Below are 24,738 nucleotides of genomic sequence, written 5' to 3' on the forward strand. Positions count from 1 at the left end.
GTTGTAGTTAATTCAGTTTCATAATAACAACTTTTTAGTTACTCGTTGTTCTTCAGAAGCCTGTGTGTTAATACTTCTGTATCTCAACGTAATTAATTTTCTTTCTAGGCAGAATAGATTCCATTTTCTCTCCTCCCCACAGGCTTACCCTTGTTTGCTAATGCATGTCTAGGTGCTGGGACTCATTTTCAGTGAGGCTTTGGACCATGGGCGTATTTCAGTATATGGCTATCTTAAATTAACATGAACAGATCATGACTAAATCATTCCCAAATGACTTCTTAGGAAAGATTATTTTATGGACTTGCAATTCTTAGTTCTTTGGAAGCTTTCTTGAACCAAGTGGTTTATTTGAATCAAGTTCACTGTAAATAGTTTGGGGCATAACCAAGTGGATTGTGTCAGATTATGGCAGTACTTAAGCCTAGCTGTGTAACCTCTCATGCCATAGCTGTTTCAGTAAATATGATGTAGTAGTTTAAAAATAGACTAATGGAACAAACTAATTCACTTAACATGTGCTCCTTTTCAAGACAAACTTTGTTTACTCGTAGTTAAAATCCTGTGGCAAACATAGGATAGTTTTGCCCAAAAATAAGAAACTGGAGAGTGTTTAGTTGGCAAAGTATAGAGAGCTGTGAGTCAACAAGCAGTTTTCTCTTTGGTTTTGTTGGGTAGTAGCAAGAATTATTGTAAATAATATGTAGATTAACTGTCCAATATGCTTAAGAATATGGGTGAAGTGACTGGGAGTTTCAGTTAATCTGGAAACCGAGCAGCCACATTCCTTCTGTTGTGATTTCCTTTACTAATTTTTAAGAATGAGGTATTTTGAATGGTGACTTTTTAATATTCTAATGCTGCAAGAGCCTGTTTTTGTGGCCTCTCTCTGGTTTTAGAGGCTCTCATGGCTAATCCTGCAAATCCTGTTGGTGTAAATAGTCTTTAAAAATTTGTGCCCAGTCTGAACTAGGACAAAACTGCAGCTAAATAAAATACAGAGTGCTGGACCCTTTATTTTGTGCTTTTGAAAATGCAGTTATTGTCTTTAATCTACTTTAAAGCGAACCATTAAGCTCTTTGTAAGATTTCTATTTAAATACTGTCCTCCGTGTATTTAAATACACTTCCTCCATGTTTTGTGTTCCTGGGTTTACAGTAGTTAATCCCCATCCGGCACGTGACACTGCTAGAACTGAGGGACTAAATTTGGCCCTCGGATGCCGATGTCTGCCTCCCACTGGATTCAGCAGAGGAGTTTCACCTGTCAGCCTCAGGATGACGTTTGGTCACTTAAATGTTCAGCATGGATATGTGGTGTGTCTGTAATTGATGGTATAGGTTCATGGTATAGGTTCATAGTATAGGTGAGAAAACAGATCCCTGTATCTGTGTAGAATATAGCCAAATTTGCACTTTAGAAATTTCTGGTCTCCAATTTCGGTACAATATGATGTGGTTGTAAATATTCCTTCCTGTCATGTTAATTTCGTTGCACTGATTTCAGTACTCTGCTGTTGGTAAGATTTTTATGGGAAACCTTACTAAAATGTATTTTTAATTGTCTTTGTATAAAACAAACTCATGAAGCATATCTCTACATTTAGTATTAGGGGAGCATGAGAGGAGACAGTAATTCCTCTGCTTTCCATGTCAATTCAGAGAAATGAAAAGTTTCTGTCTGTTGGCTGAGGGATGATACATTTCATCCTATCCCTGCATCTTAACTGAAGTTTCAGCATTAACGTAAATCCTGTTCATGCGTATTAATTTTCCCTAAAAAAAAACAACAAACCTTGTCTCTAAAGGTCATTGCCAAATTATGATAGCAGTATAAACCGCTTTTTTTTAAAAAAAATATTTTTTTTCTCTGACTGGCCCAGTTGAGCAGGGAATAAAGCAGAGCGAGTATGAATGGCATGGAAAAGCCCCTGCAGTGGGTACTTGTCTCCAGATTTTTGAGTGCAGTATAAAGGCCTTTCCGCAATGATCATTGGTTTCACTCAGATCTTTCCCACTGGTGATGCTCTCAAATTCAACAAATGTTACATGGTAATTGAGGGGGTCCTTGATTAGCTTTTTGTGTAGGAAGGCCTACCTCCTTTGGTGTTGGTTCCTTCATGGATTACAACCTTCTCCAAGCCATCCTGTACTCTGAATAGTCAAACTTCAATGGAATCAGCTTTGATGAGATTGACCGAGCAGCCTTATTTTGTGAAGACAGTCATCACGCAATCTTAAGCTTCATAGTTTGAAAATTTGTATATAACCATGAGTTTCAGAATACCATTTAAAATAAACAATCTTAATGTATCAGTTTTTGTTTCATTTAAAATTTTAGGTGTAGTAGCAAGAAAAAAGATCTATCTTGAATGTTACTTTCTCCAATTTAATGCAAATGTAATACAGAGAATGTTTTGTCCCAAAGAAGGACTTAAAATGAGCAAGATAAGTGAATTGGGTGCATATGGAAGAAGCAGCTACAATGAAGCACTTCAAGTCAAGGGGCAGGAAGAGAGGAGATGGAATTTCCAAACTTACGTTTTAAAAAAAAAAAAAAAGTAATTAGGTTTAATTTTGTAAGCCTATACAAAATCCCAGTGTTTGCAAAGGTCTGTGCCGTCGTAGGATATTCTATGTACTATGTGAGAGGGTGATTTGGGAAGTGGAAATTGGTGACCACTTCTCTATGTCGCCAGCAGGTGGCAAGTGCATTTGTAGGAACAGTATTTGTGAGATAAAGTGGATGAGTGGACAGTTCAAAACCATAAAACTGCCTTTTCAGATTATAGATAGATGCCTACACATTGCTTCCTTCTGTTTATGTTTCTAAATTTTCTGTTGAAGCCATAACAAATAGAGATTTGGCTTTATGAAAATGAAAAGAGGTTCTGGTGGACACCTGTGATAGTTTGATGTGGGGGGGGGTGTTCTGGTGGCAGGGGAGGGGATTTGCTCCCTGTGCCACCAGACCTGAGTCCCATCCCCCCCGGGGGAGGTTGAGCCAAGGCGGCGCCTCTGCGAATTGCCCTATTTAAGTTGGGACAAAGGGGCGGGAAAGGGCTTTTTGCTCAGGAGCGAGGAGAGAGCAGGAGGGCGCTGCCCTCGCTCCCGGCTCCCGGCCGAGCAGCCGCTCGGGCCCGGGGCCGGCGCCATGTGCTCAAGATGGCGCCGGGGAAGCCGCATGGGGGACTCGGTAAGCGCCCCACTCCCGGGGTGCCCACCGGGCCGAGCTTCCCCAGAGAGGATTAATATCTAAGAGAAGACAACCACAACGACCGGGTCAGCAAAGATGGAGCAGGAGGAGGTGTACTGGAGCTGAGGCTTCCCTTGCAAATCGGTGTGAGATGGCAGGGCGGCCCCCCCCTGCAGCCAGGGTGTACTCGGCGGAGCAGCGACCCACTCGTGGCCCGTGGAGAAACCCACGTCGGGAAGGAGATGCCTGAGCCCAGGAGAGGTCGTGGAGCAGGGGATGCGCGACCAGGTACTGTTGATAATGGGGCATGGAATGCACGACGAGGTCGTGGAGGCATCTGGAGAACGTGGGACGACCCACGCCGACGCGAGTGGCAGCAGCTCCCTAAGAGGCCGAGACTGGTAAAGCCCGAACTGGTGCGATCCATGGGGAGGATTGCAATCCTGCGGGCAGGACTTACTTTGGAAAAGTTTGGGGACTTTTTCTTTGTGAGTAGGGGATCCACCGAAGCAAGGGGAAAATGGTGTAAAGACTCCTCCTGCTTTAAGAAAGGAGCGGCAGCGAACAACATGGATGAACTGACCTGTACTCCCCCATTCCCTGTTCCCCTGCGCCGCTGGGGGGAAGGCAGAGCCAGGAACGAAAGGAAAATAGGGGGTGGGGAGGTGTTGTTTTAAGATCGGGCCTTGTTTTCTCTTTCTCCTCTCAAGTAACCGGTTTCGTTCCCTTTTGTCTTTTGTTTAGTAACTGTTAATAAATTGTTTTGTTTATTAAGAAAGCCTGAGTCATGTTTTGCCCGAGACCATGTTTGGTGGGTGCTCCCTTTCGGTTCTTGTCTCGACCCTCAGTCCAAAAAAAAACCACGACAACACCTTAGTAGCAAGTCCTACACTCATTTGTTTTCAGTAGCTTTGGAAATGCAAGGCTCAATGTTGTTATCCTGGGCTGGATGTTGTAGGAAATGTCTGCAGGATTTTTATCTAAACTGTGACTTCAGATCAGAGCAAAGCTGATGAGAAGCCTAAATAAATAGTTCATCTCATGCTTCTGTGACTAGCAAATTCCTGTTTTCTAGGCTGGTGATTTTGGACAGATTTGTAACCTGATCACAAATCTCATGCCACAATACTCTTCTGGAGATTGATGCAAGTTGGCATTCTTTCATTTTTTTCTTGTGTGCATGGTGTGGGAACTCCTCTGACAGCACAGATTTACTTTCTTAAATTATTTACCTTTTAAAAAACATAGTAAACCTTACAGTTTTATCCTAGTTCTCACAGGAAGCTGGTGTGTAATTTCAACACAAAAAAAGAGATTCTCTCATGTGCAGCTCTACTTTCCACTCCATCAGACATGCTGAGTAGTTGGCATTTTAGAAAAGTCGGGTTAAGCACAGCTCACAAGGGCACTGCTTTCTGTCAGTGAAGAAACAGCTTGAGGAAGCACAAGGATATCAAACGTGGCCTCCTGTTGGCTGCTAAATAAGCAGGTCATGTAGAGTCCCAGTTGTGAAGTGCATGGTAGCTCTGAGATTCAGAGGGAGACAAGTGGTGGGATGGCTTTTCATTCCTGCTGCAGCACACGGGATCTTAAGGCAACTGAGTTCCACTTAGGGCAGAGCTACTGATACTGGCAGAGGTCCAAGCAATTCGGCAGGATCAACCGGCAGAGACATCCACTGACCTGATGAGCGTTGGGAATTTCTGTGATGCACCTGTGCTTTTGTGAGAGCTACGGAATCGATGTCCTTGTAATGGAGTCAGCCTGAAAAGGTTGGCTCTGCTTGTCTTTTGCTGCGGTGGGAATACCTGTTTACTCTCAGTTGGGTTGTATGGAAAGCATGAAACCATTTGGGCAAGAAGGTATATTCTGGTCTGTGTTCCTGTAGCATTTACCTCAGTCAGACCGTGGTCTCGTCTGTCTGGGAGGTCTTGTGCAGAGAGCTCTTGCAGATAATCTCATTTTGGGTAGGTAGTGAGTTAGTTTTTCTACTTTTTGGTGTTGATATGTAAGCGAGTGTGGGGCATCAGTTCCCAGAATAGTTGTTGCTGACTCCTGTTTTCCTGGGATTTTGGTTTGCAATCACGGTTTCTTTGTCCTGCACCCACCTGGGTTTCTTCTGTCCAGCAACTGTTCCCCATCATGGAGGTTTCCGCTGAGCTTATCAGGGATGTCTCAGGACTCTGGCTAAGGAGGTATCCTCTTTTCTGCTGACAGTACTTCCCCAATTTTTGCCCTCAGCAAGTTAGTCAGTACCTTCTCCAAAAAAAAAAAAGAGTGCAGAACAGCACCAGAAGAGCACTCTTGAGTTTATTAAAAAATTCCCACAGTACTGTAGTGGAGTTATGGCCACTAAGGGTCAGTAGAGCTTATATTTTCCTGCAGTTTTGTGGTTTCTGGTCAACAGCATGAAGTCGGTGCAGGCAGCAGGCCCTCTAGATGGCTGTGTAACACAACTGGTGTGCACCCAGCAGCAGTATTGTGGCTTTAAATGGGAAGAAGTATAACAAGTTACATGTTTACGTCAGGTTACACCGAAAAGGATATATTTGTAATTAATTACATGAGGACATACAGGATGCATGTGCTAACGACCAGGTCAGTAGCTACGATTCCATATGAGGGTCACTTGCAAGGGCATGGAGCAGGAGCACTGACAAACTGACAATTCTTGCCCTGTGTCACAGCAGCTGCTCTGTCCCAGAGTTTGCGAGCCTCTTCGAGGCATCTGCCCTTTGAGAAGAGAGTGGTGTGATGCTGCGTATGCCTATGTAGAGTTCTCTGAGGTCATGTATTGGGTTTACGTGGCAAGTATTTGGTAGTGGGGAGGCTACAGGAGTGGCTACTACAAGAAGACAACAGCAACTGCCCCTGTGTTGAACAGAGCCAGTTCCAGGCACCCCAAGACGGACCCACCACCTGCCAAAGCTGAGCCCATCAGCTGGCCTCCTCATGGCCACGGGGAGGGGGCAGAGTGGGGGGGATAAAAGGCCATGAGGTGGGCAAATGGGATATTCTGCGGCTGGAAAAGTAAACCAAGGGCTTTTCTGCTCCTCTGACTGCCCCACCAGCGAGCAGACTGAGGGTGCACAAGAAGTTGGGAGGAGACACAGGTGGGACAGCTGACCCCAACTGACCAAAGAGAGATCCCACAGCATACAATGCTCAGCAATCAAACTGGGAGGGAGGGAAGTTGGCCAGGGCTGCCATTGCTCAGGGACTGGCTGCGAATTGGTCAGTTGGTGGTGAGCAATTCATTTTTTTGCGTCACTTGTTTAACTTGGTTTTGAGGTATTTTTAATTTTGATGTTTCCTTTTTTTTTTTTTCATTTTTAATTAAACTGTCTTTATCTCAACCCACAAGTTTTTACACTTTTCCCCTTCCAATTCTCTTCCCCATCCCACACAGGGTTGGAGAGTGAGCAAGCACTTGTGTGGTGCTTAGCTGCCAACCAGGGTTAAACCATGACAGCCTTCTGTAAATCGCAATGGTGATGTCCGACGCACGCAACATCTGAAGGATGGGCCAAAATCAGCATTCACTGAGCATCTGCAGACAAGGAGTGCAGGATCATACGGGAAGATTATCTGCAGATGTGTAGGAGAAACCATGAATATGACAAGAAACCTCAACGCAGCAAAACATCAGTATTAAAAATGGAGAAAGTCAGAAATGGAAAAGGTGTGGTATTTACAAAGACAGCCAAGTGAGTCTTCTAGCAGCCAGGTTAAATATGACACAGCTGAGGTTAACGCGAACTCTCCATCCAGAGACTTCAGGCGTGGAGTTATGAATTCTGGGTAGAAAACATGCAAGCTTGCCTTTTTTGTCTTGTTTGGTTTGACAAACTGGTAAATGGTGTACAGGTCATGTATCTCCAGGACTTACATCCTTCCAAATTCAGATCTCTGTGTAGCTGTTGCATACGTTAACTGCCCTAGCAAAATCTACTGGTCATTGTGAGATTATTTAAAGCAAATAATATATCAGCTGAATCTGGCCAGTGGAAGGAAATCAATTAAAACAGGCCACAGGCTTTCTTTTTTGCAAACTGGCCAATCACTTCATATTGCAAGGTGGACGGTACAGGACTGTGTTTAGTGCAACTTCATATGTAAGCTTGTCTTTACGTCGAAAATCAAAGCTTTCTGCTTGTTTCTGCTCTGTAAGCCACACTCTTGTTGGGGGCTCTGTCTCTGGTTTTGGGTAGTTTGAATTGCAACCACTTAATTTCTTAGTAAGTTAAAGTTTCTTCTTTTTTATAGGATTGATTAGCTTACTTTAAGGATGGATTAACGGGAATGCAATCACTATTCAAGCAATAAAGCTGATACTGTACTGGTTTTCCTCCTTCTTTTAATACTTACGGGCATGGTCTCAAGGGATTATCACCAGGATTTAAAACACTTGATGATTTTTAATATTAGGTATTTTCTTTTGGTCACATGATATAAACGCTATCGACAATGACATAATTCAGACTACACTGCTTGGTATCAGCTTATTGGCCTTTTCCAAAGGATGCATTTTACAATACCCAGAAAGGAGATCTCTTTGGTTTTGGACATTTAGAGACAGCCTTATTGTGAGCAAAAGAGCAATTTGAAAACAATAGAAAAACCTGATTATCACGCAGATAAGTAACAACCAGAGTACAGTACATTACGCATGATATTAATTTTGTGCAGCTTTCACAGCTAGACCAGTGTAGCAGAAAGCATTTGCAGAAGAATGAGAATAGGATGTTTCTGATTAAGGATGGGCCATTTTGTCTGGCCTCTTGCCCCAAGAGAGATCGAGTCATTCTTGACAGGCTTGTCAAATTTATTCTTAAAGACTTTGAGTAATGGTTACTGCATGAGCTCCCCAGGTAATCAGTTGTAGTGTTTTTGAATCCTTTTGATAAAAAGGTTTTCTTTGTTTAATGTAAATCATGCTGTCTGCGTTTCAAGTTCCTCTCTTGTCCTATTGACAAACTATTCTTTTTTCTTTTGTGATCTTTTCCTGTATTTGACTGTTACCGTGCCTCCTCTTAGCTTTTCCATCTGTAGACTAAACATCACCATCCCTTTGCATCTTTCTGCCTTTGTCTTAGTTCCTGAAATATTTACTCACTCTTATTGCTGTCCTCTGGACTTTCTCTCATTTGTCCACATGCTTTTCAAATGTCGTCATGCCCAAAACAGAACAAAGCCTCCAGCTGGGACTCACCAAGACACAGCAGTGCATATCTGCTACCTAAGCAGCTGTTTTCCATCTTGTCTAAGTGCAGAACTCTGAAATTATTTCCTTGCATCCTGTTTTTTTTCAGGATGTTTCTTTTATAGACATTCTTTTGAATTGTATTCTTATTTTCCATATTACTCTCAGTGGTTTGCAAAAACATATTTATAGATATATCTATTGCATCAATCCATTCACTAATGAAAATACTAAGTATAAATGTCCAAGGCAGAGCCCTGCTCTGTCTATCCCTCTGTGCTGACAGTGAAATATTGGTAACTTTTCTAAGAAAAATCATGAAGCTACTTGCTGCCATTCCATCCTCTCTCATTAAATGTGCTTTTTGCTGCCAGTGACTTTTTAAAATAAACATCACATCTCCATATATAGTATTATGGCAGATGCTTAGATTAATTTTTGTTCATTATTATGTGATATATTAATTATGAATGAAAATTATTGCACTGAAGTTAAACATCAAAAAGCAATTTAAGATATCAACATCAGTTAAGCCAAAAAGTATGAATAGCTATATGAAATCTCAATTCAGTTCTCTGTCTTATGCAGCATAGAATCATAGAATGGTTAGGGTTGGAAGGGACCTCAAAGATCATCTAGTTCCAACCCCCCTGCCATGGGCAGGGAAACCCTCCACTACACCAGGTTGCCCAAAGCCTCATCCAACCTGGCCTTGAACACTTCCAGGGATGGGGCATTCACAGCTCCTCTGGGCAACCTGTTCCAGTGCCTCACCACCCTCAGAGTGAAAAATTTCTTCCTTATATCTAGTCTAAATCTAACCTCTTTCAATTTAAATCCATTGCCCCTTGTCCTATCACTACACGCCCTTGTAAAAAGTCCCTCTCCAGTTTTCCTGTAGGCCCCCTTTAAGTACTGGAAGGCTGCTATAAGATCACCCCGGAGCCATCTCTTCTCCAGGCTGAAGAGCCCCAACTCTCTCAGCCTGTCTTCATAGCAGAGGTGCTCCAGCCCTCTGATCATCTTTGTGGCCCTCCTCTGGACCTGCTCCAGCAGCTCCATGTCCTTCTTGTGCTGGGGACTCCAGAGCTGAGCACAGTATTCCAGGTGGGGTCTCACGAGAGCAGAGTAGAGGGGCAGAATCACCTCCCTCGACCTGGTGGCCATGCTTCTTTTGATGCAACCCAGGATATGGTTGGCTTTCTGGGCTGCCAGCGCACATTGCTGGCTCATGTTGAGCTTCCTGATAGACTTTAATTACAAGATCATACACCTTTTTTTTTACAGAGGACTTTATGCATTAAATAGTTGCTCATTCAAGAGAGCATGGTCTATTTTCAGTGTATTTTATATATCCGTGCAGTCTGTCCTCTTTTATTTGCTGTGCAACATCAAAGTTTAGTACAGAGCAGGGACTTGTTCATCTCCTCCTGGGTTCCTCAGGAGTGTTGTCGGACAAGTATCTGAATGCTCTGCAAATATGATTTTTTACAATACAAAGATAAGAGTCAAGATTGTCAGCAGCCGACTGAGAGTATCCAGCTAGAAATGTCACGGGACATTTAACATGTTACACTGTGGATAGTGTTCCTGCTGCGTGCATCTGTAGTGACTATGAATGGTCAACGCTCGTGCCAAAGGATGGCAAGTGTTTCGAATCGGAGCCCAGCAAGCACTCATCACGCAGCCATGAACTGCCAAAATTCACACGAGATTCGTATGGGAGCTGTAGGGCAGAGGCTGCCATGGTGTCTAACTCTCTGTGTCACCTTCAGCTGCCTTTGTAACAAACCCATCTTTTCTTTCCACCTCGCTCCTCAGTCTCTGATTCATTCACATCTTTCAAGTTCTCCCATGACCAAGGATGGGATCGTATAGGCAACAGCTTTCCTCACCCTGCCATCCTGACCAAAGGCAGTGCTCCAAAGTCCCTCTCTCCAACTGATAAGGAGGTGTGAGTCATAGGGGGAAAATGATATATGATCATAGTACATACCATCCGTTTTCCATTATTCAACGTAAGCAGGGGATTTAATTAAAAAAACATAATGAAAAAACCTCCAAAGTGTATGTCCTAACTTTGAACTACTGGCTCTGCCACTCAGCTTTCCTTTAACGACATTTGCTTGAAGTAGTCTTTTCAAAAAGTCTAAGCATGCTGGGGGAAAAAAAAAAAGAAACAAAGAGAAAATCTGTGGATTGCCCTATGTCCCTTCCACACATGAATCCTCACTCCAGCTTGTATATTTGGATCCTGGGCAAGCGTTCCAGAGGGATAGCGAAAGCCGAACCAGTGACCATCTCTGTCAAATCTCAAGGCTCCGAAATGCTCTAGTTCAGCTGTGATTTACAGCAGTGAAGCAAAGAAATAATTGTTTTAACATGGACTAGAGAAAAAGCATCGTTATACTTTTCAAACATTTGGAAGTCCTTTCCTTCCCCACATGGGACAAAATCCTCAATGCTAACAACAGATTATCAGCAACAGAAAACAAAGTTTCTGATAAGTGTCAGTGACCTTTATTACTGTATGGCAATCAGTGTGACCTACGATACTGTGTATTAATTAGTAGGCAGCAAGTAAGTTGATTTTGAGCTAAATCTACTGCAGTTCTATGAGCAGCAGTTGAGTATCTGAGACTGGAAGGCGTAACTAAAGGTGAGAGCACGGTGCAAATGTAGAGAGAGTGTAAGGGACCGGTGAAGCAGGAGAAACTGGCCCAGAGGCAGGAACTGAGGCCATACAGAAAAATAAAAAGGGTCTTAGCGATAACTGCTGCAAGAACATGTCTCAGAAAGCTGTCAGTAGGACTGCAATTGGCTGAGGTTTACTCCAGGTGTTGTCCATCAGTTTGCCATAGGCAGGGCAGGCTGCATCGGGAAAGGTGGGACCTGAAAGTAGTTGACGATGAGTTCGTTTCCTTCAGCAACTGCCTAAAATATAAAAGATGTCAGTTCTGTTTCTTAACCCCTACACAGACCGAGGCAGACATACGTGAAGGAGTTGGAAGTGGTAATTATTCTGAGGTAGTAATGAGGTCATGTAATGAAATAAACCAAGGTGAATTTGTTTAATGAAACACAGACTGGAAAGAAATTTTTTAGGCAGGGAATGGAGTAAGTGAGGTATGGCTATCCAGAAATGCTGGTCAGACCTTCGGAAAAAGTTTTAAGGCTATATTATGAAGGAGGTTTCTCAAGGAACGAGAAGATTTTCGCTGAATAAATGAATTGTGCCCTGTGTCATCTCATCTGGTGATCCTTTATGTTCATATATATGATCACTTCATATAGTTTTCTGCTATTATGTAAAATGCTTATTGCAATAAGCCCTTTAGTAGAAGGAGGGTCTTCTGGTTATTAGTTGTCTTTTGTGTGTTTTCAGCTTGTAAATCCCTTGGAAGGACACTTACCATGCAGTTTGGACTCAAAGAACCCAGATATAAATACGCAGTAGAGGAATACTACAGGACACAGAACCAGGGAAATAAAGTCTGTATCTGGCTTAGGAGAGTGGAGAGGATGTGCTTTATTAGGCTTTATTTAACTCTACTACTATGCTTTATGCCACAAAAGATGTTGAAAGCTGATTTCAGCCCTGAACAATCTACCATTGGACCAAATTTGGCTCTAACATTTTTTTCACTGTTTTACTTAAAGCTGTTTGAAAGTTTTAGCAGAGCTTCGAGTGTGATTACTAATTTATGTGTTCTATTACATGCACCAGTCCTCCACGTTCTGAAGTTACTGCGTTTAAGCTGGATTTTGATTGTCAATGATATTTGAAAGAGAACAAATAAGAAGTCAAGACAACCTTGGGAGTTTTATTCCCCAAATTGATGAGGTGGAGACGCACGGCAAAGGTGATGTAGTTGCGTGGCCAGATTGTTCACTTCAGTATCACTTCCGGTAGCAGAATCAGAAATCCATGTTGGTCTGGCTTTGGAGACAAATATTGGCCTCAGTTTTGGGGCCAAAGTCATAGTATTGTGTTACCAGTAATTCCTGAGGAAAAGCCTCAAGAAATATGGAAGCACGTTAGAAAACTTTGTCTAACCACAAAGGACTCTTGGGAATGTGGATGATACAACCCCCCTGCCAAAAACCAAATTCTAAAATGTTTGTCTGTCACCAGCTCACTGAAAGCCTCTGGAAGTGCATAGCCCTGTCACAACCCTCCTGTTTTTATTAGTGCTCTCAGGTAATCCAGCTGAATAACGCAATGTAACTCCAACTATCCTTTACTAATTCCTGCCAGGAAGAAAATAGCCTGCCCTGCTTTCTTATGCTGAGAGACGGATTATTGATGGCTGTGACAATGGTTATTGTACTGGACATTTAGCTCACCAAAGGCACGTCCAGCTGCTTCTTGAGGAAACACTGTATAGATCATCAACCAGGTGAAATTTTGTAACTAGGATGGATGAAAATTGTGTGTGAAGTCGAGTTTTTTCTAGCAATACAAATTCTACAGAAAAGATGGGAATTTTTTTAAAAATGTGGGGATAAACCAATTATGAACCTTGCCATTTTCAGTTCACATTTGCATTGATGAGGACTGCTGTAAATAAAGGGTCCCAAAAGTTGTTGAAACTCTCTGAATCTGTATTTCAAGTTCTAGTTGATAGTTTTACACAGAATCTTAATTTTAGAGATGAATTGGGCATGAACTCTTGCAATTTAGGCACAATTTCCCTGAAGCCCTGAAGTACCAGGTTGTACTTTAAAGTGAATGTCCTGCTTTGAAAAAAGGGATCTGCAAAAGTGGTGGTGTGGGTTTTAAATTTTAGGTGTTATAACTGAATTTTAAATGGAGACCTCAGCCCCTCAGCATATGCTGAGATGTTCCACTTGAGCTTGATTCTCGTTCATCAAATGCTATTCATCTTTCTCTGTCTTAAATTTGAACCTTCAATACACAAACCTATGAAATTGCATTTTATCAGGCTTGTGTAGGGGAGGGAGTAACTTGAGAGTAATTGAGCAGTAGACTAGGCTTTGCATTTTTGCCCCTGCTTGAAACACGAGCCAGAGGTGAATGCATCTCCCCCAACCTGCTCTAACACCAACTTCTTGCAGTTAAGAGTACAGTGGGTTTCTCCCAAAGTGGTTTTGCAAATATTAATGAAGTTTCAGAACATGACACAAAAAGTGTCTCAACTACTAAATACTGAATGCGGCCGTTCCAATTCATCTCTGATTAAAGTAATTTATAGGCTATGAATGAATCATTAGCAGGCCATGACATTAAACATGTCCTCCCTTTGCCCAGTGCAGCACAATTTTAATGTTCAGTAGAGAAAAAAAGCAACACAAGTATTGAAGAGAAAAAGGAGCTTTACGAGGAAAAACATGGCCTCTGTGGCATCTACTGCTTTATTTAAGCTAAGGAGATAGATGGAGCTTTGTTGTCTGGTTCCCATTTAACTGAAACTCTTATTTTCTGATGAATGGATCTTGGATTTGTTGTTAGCTGATCACTTCTGAATATGGAAAACTTACTGCTTGGGGCAGTACAGTGCAATTCGATATCCTAGTACACCTAAATCAGCCTGCAAAGTCCTCTTTTGTTCCGGGCAGCTGCAGAATTTGTCATTCATCAGAGTAGCAGAATGAAAGAAAAAAAAAAAGAACTTTAACTGACTGAAACATGTAAAATTTACCTTTTAAAATAGTCAACAAAGCAAGTTGCTGGACACTAATAATCATGATTTTTATATTCTTGCTCTCCAGATGACCTTTTTTTTTCAAAATAAATGTCAGACAGTATTCATAAGAAGGTAAATGGCTTTATAGATCGACTAAGCCAATAAAAGAATATATCTGTCCTAGTTGATGTGCTGCTTCAGTAATCTCCTTATGAGACGCTGATACTCTTCATTGCACTTTTTCGATTACTTCTATGCATGAAGAAAGTGAGAAGAGCATCTGCAAGAGCGGATTATGGAAAGTACTCTGCAAGAAGAGTTTCTTGGACAATGTTCTTGAAGAGATGTCTAAATTATGCTTTTCCCTGACAGTTTCATGGTAGTTGAGAAGAAGCATGTCCAAAATTTGGGTTTGCATGGGCCTGTGTGGTTTTTGGCTGGCTACATGGAATAAACGAAATTCTCCACTCGCTGGGCTGTGAGTTGAAAAATGCAAATCAGTGCTGCTCTATTGCGTGTGCTGCTAACCTTTCTTCCCTTTTGAAAAAAAAAAGGTTGGACTGATTGCAATGGTTTAGGGCATGAGGATTTTTTACAGAAGTAATATTCCACCCTCCAAAGCTGTTTTCCTTCTGAACTAGTGAAAACCAGGTTTCAGAAATACAATCACTGAAAGCAGACATTTCATTCATCTACATGCAAATCACCACTATTAACCACGTTGAATCTCACAGGGAAGATTGGAAGTGACACAACTTCCAAGCAAAACCGGGGAGCTCAGCCTATTTCTGCATAGCAAGTGCTGTAAGTGATTGAAAGCCGTGATGAATTTTCCATCACTTTCTCACAGGCTGCCGAGTGTCTCGTTTCCTTGGCATTTCTGTTTCTTCCTAATTTCAGAATTGGAGGGTTGATTCTTCACCAGTGGTCAGAAGCAATAAATGTTCCAGCTAGACAGCACACCTCCACAGGCCTGTCTGCACTGCTAGATGGAATATTGAAAATTAAATTATTTCCATTACACAGAACTGTTATCTTACGATAATTCCTCTGTGGATTAAGTCCTGGGATTTGACAAAGTAATACTGTGGTCAAAGCTGTGGAATTTATTCCCATTAATCACTCCTATCTGTTTTCTTTGTGTTGTTTGGGGTTTGGTTTGTTTTTTTCTTTTAATTTGACTTCTCTTCAGCATTGTATGCACACTAGAGAGACAACTTACAACTATATGTTCCTTGTTCACATTCTGAACTACATTTTTAAGCGAGGGCTCTGATTTTTTTCTTTCAGCTAGTGCCAATGCTGGTAACACTGCCTAGAGGAGACTCCTGTTCTGCTTGTAGCACGTGAAACCTTTGGGAAAGAACAACCGTTTCCAGCATCAGTTTTGATGTTTCACTGCAAAGCAGAAAATTCCCGCACCGTCCCTTTGCTTGCAGAGCTGCTATTACTTATGAAATCAGGGGAAAGCCAGTAGGTGAAGCACAACAGAGTTGGCTTGGGATCAGCTGTTTCTGTCTGTGTAAGATACACCAGGAGGCTCCATTTCCACCCTATTCAGCTTTTGGCAGGTTGCCTCTCTTTGCTCCTTTTAGTTTGTACCTGATGATACCTATGTTGGCAAGTTGGGGGTAAAGGTGAGATCTGAAGGGAATCTTTCAGTGAAGGGTGCCTGCTGTGAACATGCACCATCAGCTCAGTTGGGTTCCAATTGTCGAAAAATCAAATGGAGTTGTTTGCTTTACCTCTTTCTGGAAAGCAATGGAAAGGAGCTTTTTCTCTTCCTGTGGCATTCTTTTCTTGTATTTTGACATCCATCAGCAATCACGAATATAGGCAAACTACTGCTGATAACTGAAGAATAAGCCCACGGGGCCCCAGCCTAACTGCTTCTCTCTGTCACTCCTGGGCTTGAGGTTGTGGTGCAGGCAGCAGATTCCTGGTGTCTGATCTGATATGGCAGCAGTTCTACATGTGCCTCCAAAGGAGGCAGCTGAGCTATGATCTGTCCACCTCATTCCTGTGCTCCAGCATCTCCAATTGGGACTCAAGCCCTGTTTTGCTAGGCGCTGCACAAATATGAAATAAAAAATGGTCTTTACCAGCAAGAACCTTCTTTTAGCTCACAAGAGATGGTAGCAGGTTGCGCACTGTGAGTGAACGGGCAGCGCTCACGCCTCCATATGAGCTGGAAAGGACGGACCAGCTGCAAAACAGAGAGCTGAGTCTTCAGTACCACATGGCTTCCCCAAACCCTGAAGCTCAAAACCCCCATGACTTATCTGGCTTTGGACTCAGGCAGACTTCTGCACCTTAAGAGATGACAGGTCGTTTTGGGCACTTTTCCCTCCTGCTGAAATACAGCTATTTTCTAGTTGTTGACAAAAAAGAAAGAAAAAAACCCTCTGGATCCCAGTCTACGTCCTTGTCAAGCATTTAGAATACTTCTTCTGGAGAACAGCTAGCTGCTCTTTCATCAAACCTGCAAAGAGGGGTTCTGACATGACATTATAAGAAGCCTAAATGCTTTGACAAAAATCACGCACACTCTGAAATGAAATCTTATTTACTGTGGTGTTATTAAAGTGCTAAATAAACAGACAAACTCAGAAGGGCTGGTAAGATGTGGGCGGGTGAATAAATAAGCTTTGATGCTAATGTCAGTCAATGCTAATTCCTATCCTTTGAAGAAAGTGTGATAAACACAGCTGCCAGAAGTGTGATCTGAAATTGCTCTAATTAAATTAAATTTTCACTGGAATGAAAGCAGCTGAGCACCTTGCTCTCTTTCCTTTTAACTGGACTAATTCAGAGAATAAAGACTTTCCATTTCTTTCAAGACCAGGTAGGGAGTGTAAGGTTTTTTAAATATATATATAAGGACTTGAGTATACACAAAGCTAATGTATAAAATTTTATATCCACATTCCTTTTATTATATTTGCTATTCAGGATTTGTATGTTAATTTAGAATATGAGATTTTTCAAGGGGGAATTACCTGTACTGGCCACTAAACACTTTCTTAAGAGTAATATAAGGAGATTTTGTAAGTCCCTCATGTTTGTCTCTTAAGTTTGTGCATTAACAGTGAAAGACAAGAGTGTTTCAATGGTTATGAACTCTTTACTTGCTGATCGTAGATGGCGGATGAGAATAAGAACTATAAGTCACTGTAAGACGTAACATTAAGGAAAAAAAGAAACTGAAGACAATGATCTCTGGATAATACCTCATTTTTGGTCTTTTCCTTGTTTCAAAAAAAAAATCTTGCTCCTTTTTTTGTAGATGGACTGAAATATCTGTTGCTCTAAGCATTGAAATTTTACTTTGCAAGTGAAATTTTGATTGGGCTTTGATCTGGTTGGCTACTTCTTTTCAGGAGAGCTGAAAATGAAACAGGGCAATAGATTATTTCATTACACTTTTTTTTTTTTTTTGGGTGACCACTGTTTTCTGAAGCAACTTAACTAGTTACAGAGAACAGCATAACCAGAAGTAAACAACTGATTATGTTTGATTTGTGAGTGCTATTGATTTTTATTTAATGAGATCTATGTCAGAAGTTAATGCCATAAAAATATTAATTGATAAATCTCTAGCCTTTTTATATATGCAAATATTTTATTAATTTCCAAAGATGCCTTCTATCAGTGTCATTTTTCAGTTTCCAGAATGTATTAATTATGGCAAATCGATCCGATGAGAAATTCCATTAGTTGCAGCATCTCTTCCACACCTGAACACTAGATGGCACTGAAAGACAGGAGCTGTGGCGTGGAAACTGGTATTACAAATTTCTTGAACTTCGTGTACTTCAGTGGAGGATCATTGAAGCATAAATGATATCCTGTAGAGATGTTCTGTGGGGAAAAAAGAGAAGGTTTCACAGGAATTACAGAAACTGTATTATATGAGTCGGTAGTTGCTCGAGCCTGCAGAAGAAATCAGTACAATTGGAAATGAAGTGGCAGAAAACGATATTAAGTGACCAGGCCTGGGAGAGGCTGGAGCATTTCCTTTTCCAGGTGCTCATGCTGCTTCGCAGAAAAGATACCTCCTCTAAAATTCATACGATCTCTCCCATTCACTGTTGTGCTCCTTGAGTGCAGCTCTAGTGCCAGATCTGACAGAGTTAATTTCCACAGCATTTCATGCTCTGGTCCTACCCCTGTCTGACCAAACACGAACTCTTGGGCTGATACAGGAGACACACCACTGGCTTTTGAGATGAGCTCTGAGTCAGAAGTCAAGATTATAACGAGCCTTTAATAAAAACCATGCAGAGCGAACTCCAGGGGAAGAATGAAGGGGGTGGGAGTCTCTCTGACTCTCAAACCATCGGCAGCCTGACCTGGGGAGTTTCACGTGCTTCAGAGCAACTTTCGAAGAGCCAATCACTCTCGTGGTGGGATGAAAGCGTAAAAGCAAGGAGTGACTGGAGATTATGCAATGTTTTACTCTGGTCTTAAAAATTATGAAGATGTATTTTCGTTCCGACTGCAAAGGGCAGGAAACTCCGCATCTCTGAGTGACAATGCAACCATGTTTCAGCCCATTCTGTGCACTAAACGAGGCAGGGGTCCTTTGGGACAAAACGGTATACAATCATGTAATTAAAAGCTAAAGCACACGCACAAGGTGGCACAATTACGGCTGCAGCAAGCTTTTCCTAACCTTTCAGCACTGGATTTACCCACTTAGATAATATTCTTTTCGACTTTTAGCAAACCTGCATTCACAGCACCACCCCGGCATACCCCCGGTAGTTCACGGGGCCCGGGGACCCACCCCGGGGGGAGGACCGGCCCTCGGGCGAGCCCTGCGGCCGCGCCACGCTCAACATGGCGGAAGGCCGGGGCTGGGCTGAGCGCCGCGCTCAAGATGGCGCCTCTGCCCGCCCCCCCTCTTCCCCGCCCTCCCGGCGGTGACTTCCGGAGGGAGAGGGCGTCCGTCCCATGGTAACTGCGCCACGGTGGAGACGCTGCCGTCGCGGGGGCCGCTCGCTTCCTGCCGCCACCCGGGCCACAACAACGGGCAGCCGCCTCCGGGGCTCCGCTCGCCGGCAGCCGCCAGGTAGGTGCCGTCGGGCGGGCCAGTGGCTTTCCCCGCCCGCCCCCGGTCGTGAGGTGAGAGCAGCCTGCCGGGGCGGGCGGGCCCCGCGGGGCGGTCTTTCCGCGCCGCCGCCGCTGAGGTGTGCGGCCCCCGCGGCGGGAGGGCGGTACCGGCCGCGTCAGCCGCAGCCGGTTCCGGCGGGCACCCGGCAGCGCGGCGCGGGCGGCGGCGGGGCCCCTCGGTGCGGTGCGGGGCGGCAGGCAGCTCTCCCGCCGCTCGTCCGCCGGGCTCGTCGCCGGGACGGCTCCCCCCGCCTCCAGCCTCTCGGGGTTGGCGGGCGCGCCGCGGGCCCCCCGCCGTGTCTCCGTGAGGGAGGCGGCTCCCGCCGCCCGCGCTGCGGAGTCGGTCGGGCCGGCTGCGTGGGGGAGGCGGCGGCGGCAGCCCCGTGCTCTGCCGGCGGCTGGAGCCGGGAGAGGAGCCCCCTCGCCGGTGGGGAGCGCCCCGGGGACCCGGACCCGCGGGGCAGCGGCGTCTCTGCGGCGGAGGAGGGAGAGGTCTCGCTGCGGCGGAGGTGCGCAGGCAGTCATGGTTGCCCTCTCAGCCGCTGGGCAGCCAGCGATGCCCTTGTGTGTTCTGAGCCTTGTTTTAAAACATTATGAAAAAATTAATTATTTTTTTAACGTGCACTTCTAAATTTATGTGATTATTTTAGTGGGAGCTGTTTTTTTTTTTTTTAGAAAAGGTGTTCAGGCATCTAACTTTTTTCGTTCATTATGGACTGAAATACGATCAGCATTTCATGTGCTTTGGGTCTTTGTTCAGGCATACGCTGCTTGTAATTGCCTCGTTTGTTTATTAGGAGCAAAGGTTCTGTGAGAACATAAGGTCTATAGGCAGTGGTTTCTGACGGATCCTCATACGGCACCCTTTGTCTTGGGACATTGAGATATGGTAACTCCTGACTTCTGTCTGCACAACTGCTGTTCTGATAAGCTGCTTAAGCATTGCTTCCCATGGTGGTGGCAAACACTGGAGATGTGTTGGAGAGGCCATTAAGGCAGAGATCTGTCCAGAGGTATGAACATTATGAGTAGTGCACAAGCCTCTTCAGTTTCTGGATCCAGTGTAAGTAACCAGTTACCTTGTTGTCAGTGATGGCACCTGCAACCATTGCAACTGGTTACCTCTGTATTGCACTTACAGAATGGGTTAGCTCCAATGTGAAGGATAGCTCACCTGGTGATTTCTTGCCATCTTTCCCCTAGTAGGGGAGGAGACGATATTAGAAGTTTAATTGAAAACACTTCTGTGAGGAAGGCAATAGGACACTCTGTTTTTTCAGCCTCTGGGTAAGATTGAAAAATATGGTTTTGCAGAATGGTTGATGGTTTACATTGTATGTCAGCAAATGAGAACCAGCTCTTTTCAGGAGAGGGATGAAGAGCTGTAGTTACTCAAAGTGTGTCTGTAGCACGTGATGTGTATTTTAAATGAACAACTGTCTGATCAGAATTGCAAGTAGCTTGTTACAGAATACCTGGCTTAGACAAATTTGTAAAATAGTAACAAACACTTTGGATAAGACATCTGAATGGTCCATGGGCATATGAATGTGCTCAGCTTTAAAGGTGTGTTGGCTTGTGGAACTGCAGGGGAATAAAAGCATAAGAAAGCAGTTGGGACAGGTAGAGACTTGGGAGGAAGGTGGGATTCCGTAACTGGGCAAAAGGATAAGAGCCTGAAGCAAACAGCCTGCAGTGATGGAGGTGGAAGAGATCTAGCGTGAAATAGCCAAGGGAGGGGTAACAATCTTTGGAGTGGGGAAATATGTATTAGGAAAATATATAAATACTTGAAACATCAGCACTTACAGACTCTTTTGGCAAATACTTAAGTTTGTAATCACTAAAATGTTGACTCTAACAATAACGCTTACAAACATTCACAGCATGTTACAATGTTTATAACAGTCACAAGTTATATTTATTTTACATATATTTACATTTTTCTCTGAGTGTAAAATAAGTATGACTTGTGCTTCTTTAGTTTTTCAGGAGCTCCCAAAAATTGCAACTAGTACTGGGGATGCTGTTGTGTTGACTGCTGAATGTAAAAGTGAACCGAGATACAAATTAGAGAGGCAGACAAACATCCAGGGCTTTTTTTGCTTAAGTAATTATCTTTAAATGTTAAGCTTAAAGTAACAAAACACAACAACTTTTGACACTAGTGTTCTATTTAGGAATAGAATGATGGAACTACACCATGATTGTAGTAAAGATATTTTGAAAGTCGTTAAACAGCAAGGAAAATCGAATTCTGCAGAAAGATTTATTTCCTCCTTTACAGCGAAGTGAGTAATATCCTGTAGTAATATAATAGCCTAGTTTGAGGACAGTTATTTTGAGATTAGAAGCTTAAATGTGTACATCAGTTAAAAACAGATGGATGTTGAAATTAGGACTTGATACTACAGTGGTGCAAATTATGGAAGACTGCATTAGGATAACTCAGAAGGGTTGTTTTTTTTTCCCCTCTTTTGGGGGAAATGTAGAGATGTGATCTACATGTAGAGAATCAAATGCAAGGATTGAGGTTTCCTTTTTTTTTTTTTAACCTGCTTTTGAACTCGTCGTAGTGGAGTTGTTTGTGGGTTGTATAATGCGATAAATAAGGCCGCAGTGGTGACTGCCTTCATGGAATCTGGGAAAGAGCAGTGTCAGTGGCTGGACTTTCCTGTGTATAGAGCAGTGCCTTGGCTTCAATTTGATTGCCTTCTCTTGCTCAGTAATCCATGAGAGTCATGACTTCAGGATGAAGCTTATTCACTACTTAGCAGGCAGGCTTACAGCATTGCCGAGAAAGCAGGGTTTTTCCCTTCAAATGATTTTTTTTCCTCACCCCTTTCCAAATCCGCTGCCATTGCAGATTCCCAACTCTGTTGGAAAATGCCGTGTGAATCTATTTTTGACTGATCAGAGAATTACTGTAGCAGGAACAAAAGACAGGGATGGGGGAGAGCGGTCCCAAGGGACCTTGAGAAGAAAGAGATGGAATTCAGATTAGTAGCCTCCAAAAAAACCTTGCTGTGGAAGAGGTGAAAAATAAGACTATAAAAGAACAAAGGTAAAAAGAACATGTGAAAACACTTAGTTCTCATAATGTTACCCTTTCCCATGAGGAGGCTTTTTGAACGGCTTTCCTAGTAATGTTTCTCATATGTTGACCATAGATTTGAGCAGTAAGCTTTACTTTTCCTCTAAGCCTTTAACAGAGATGATTGATTTATTAGCATTGATAGAAGTATAGAATTACTCTCGAGCTTTGAAATACATAGTAAGCACCTCAGATAGTTAGCAAGCCTACAACTATCTCTCTTTAAAGTGATCAATGGCATTAATTTGGTTTGGTAACTATGGCTATTTTCTCGTTCAGTGACCATATGGTATTTCTGAGTTTAGTGTGACTTCCTGTGAGCAGTTTTAACAAAGTCAGCTGGGCTTTGGTGTGAAGTGCAGCAAAAATTAAACACTATGGGAGGGTGTGAAAAGGTTCTTATATTAAAAAAGAAAAATAAAAGAAAAAAGGAGGTTGCTTTTCTGCCCTAAGCAAGCAGATTACTTTCACTTTGATGTGAGAGTGGATTGTAGCCTCTAAATCATACGTTCAGTGGGACTGTAGTGCTGAAAAAGTCATCGCTTGTAACTACTGCTTGTTCGACACTGAAGTTTTTAATACAAATAACTGTTAACAAATCAATGTTTTGTTGTAAACAAAATACTTTCTAGCTTTACTGTAAAAATGAGACCCCTGTTACAGTAACTTACCCTTTTAAGGGGATCTGCTCCTGAGGTGTGATACACTGGTGCTGTTGTTGCTCAACATTAATAGAACAGCCACTTGACATTTCTATCTAAATTCTGATTTTTGAGCCTTGCAGTAGGCAAAGTGTGAATTTTATCTATCACATAATTCTTGGAAAACCAAATCCAACGAGTCAAGAGCTTTTGAGAAATGTTCTGGGCATCAAGGAGCACGGTCCAGCTGAGTTGGTGAAAGCTGGAATAATAGAGAGGATTCCTTGGTTGGGAAGCCCTGAGCTGTGTGTGAAGCAATTTTATAAAGGTGAATGCTGGTTGTTTTTTTTTTTTTAAGCTGACTTTTACTCTCTGCTTATTAATAGCAGTTTAACTTGCTCTGTGGGAGATTCTCCAGCATGAGATATTAACAGAAATAAATCTGTCTGGGAGAGTTGTGGGGAAGGAGGACTGGTGTTGATGGTGAACTGGGAAGGAAAAGATCTAAAAGTGGAAGCTATCAGGCCAGGTGAGTGGGGCAAAGGAAAGCAAGGAAGGAGATGTTGGGAAGTGGAGGGGGGTGAAGCCAGGGGTCACAGGAGACTAAAGGTTGCTAGTGGTGACGTAGGGTAGCATAGACCTTGCAAGAATAAGGTTTGCTGGGGAGGGAAGGTGGCACTGGGGAGAGACAGAGGGAGGAGCTGGTTGGTATATAGGCAGGAGAGTGCAACTGAAAATTAAGTGGAAATACATGGGAAAGGAGTGACAGGCACCAGAAGAACTAGTGACTGTAAGGTGTGTGGTCTCAGTGTGTGGATGGAGATTAGAATAGGAGCACACAGAGCCTGTCCTTGTGAGGAAACATGAGTGCTGAGGTGGAGAACTGGGAGACTTGTGGTATGGAGATAGCTTAAGAGATGTGGCCCACAATGAGAGAAGCTGTTACGGGTACTCTCGGGTGACACGGTAGGGTGCCATGCTGGGTGACCTCAGCTATGAACGAAACACTTTTTCTGCGCTCCCTGTTCTTATTCCTTTCCCCATCTTTGTCCCCTAAGGTAGAGGTGAAAAACTTGCTTTCTGGTGGGTTGGTATAGTCAGCCCATGACTGGAAATAATGTTAGCTTTTTGCTTTCAAGTCTCTGAAGAAAGGTCTTGCTGTGTATCTTAATGTATAGCATTGTTGTTTTTGTAGAAACAGGCAAACGCAGCATGATAAAACCATTCTTGTGCTGTCTATAGTACAACATTACTCTTGTGCTATGTAGCACAAATTAATAAAAATGACTGAGTTAAGGCGTAACCATTAGCAGATGGATACTGTTTTACTCTTGTACAGTCTCTTCTTGTTAATGAACTCGACATGCAGGTAAAATGGGAAGGAGATGCCTCTGGCTTTAATTGGAGGAAACGTTTCCCTTGTCATCTGAAAACACTTATGTTCCCGGGTGAAGTGTGTATGCTCAGCAATAGTGCTTTCTTGTGCAGAGCTGTAGTGTTTAGAAATTCAGCTGTTGTTATTCCTGGATTGTCGAGAATCTTTGCCCACCTTAGAGCTTTAATTCTTTATCTTCTCTTTTTATGTAACCAAGGTTGGTCAAGGGCTGTAAACAGCCTTGTTTTAGACTTCCTGATATTTCTCTATGCCATTGCCATTCTTGCATGTGATAAGACCTGGCTGTTGGAGCTGTACCAAGGAGCAGATCTCAAAGGCAGTAAGTTTTATTGCCACAGCTAATATTGTGTTTGTAGCTTGCTTTTTTGCTGTTTTCCCAAGTGTTAGAAGAGAGTATCGATGAGCTTTGTTTCAGGTCTGAATCTTCAAGTACAGCATCGTCATC

General features: G+C 43.0%; 1 protein-coding gene across 1 annotated transcript in view; it reads left to right on the forward strand.

Moving 5' to 3' along the window:
• The first annotated feature begins 19,071 nt into the window (after positions 1-19,071).
• The window catches only part of DISP1 (dispatched RND transporter family member 1), a 96,420-nt gene continuing 90,753 nt past the window's right edge, over positions 19,072-24,738 (forward strand). Inside the window, exon 1 of the mRNA XM_086631743.1 lies at positions 19,072-19,121. The gene's annotated coding sequence lies outside the window, so the exon portion shown is untranslated. The remainder of the gene's footprint in view (positions 19,122-24,738) is intronic.

The sequence above is a fragment of the Tauraco erythrolophus genome, chromosome 2, assembly GCF_009769465.1.
Source record: "Tauraco erythrolophus isolate bTauEry1 chromosome 2, bTauEry1.pri, whole genome shotgun sequence".
Taxonomy (NCBI): Eukaryota; Metazoa; Chordata; class Aves; order Musophagiformes; family Musophagidae; genus Tauraco; species Tauraco erythrolophus.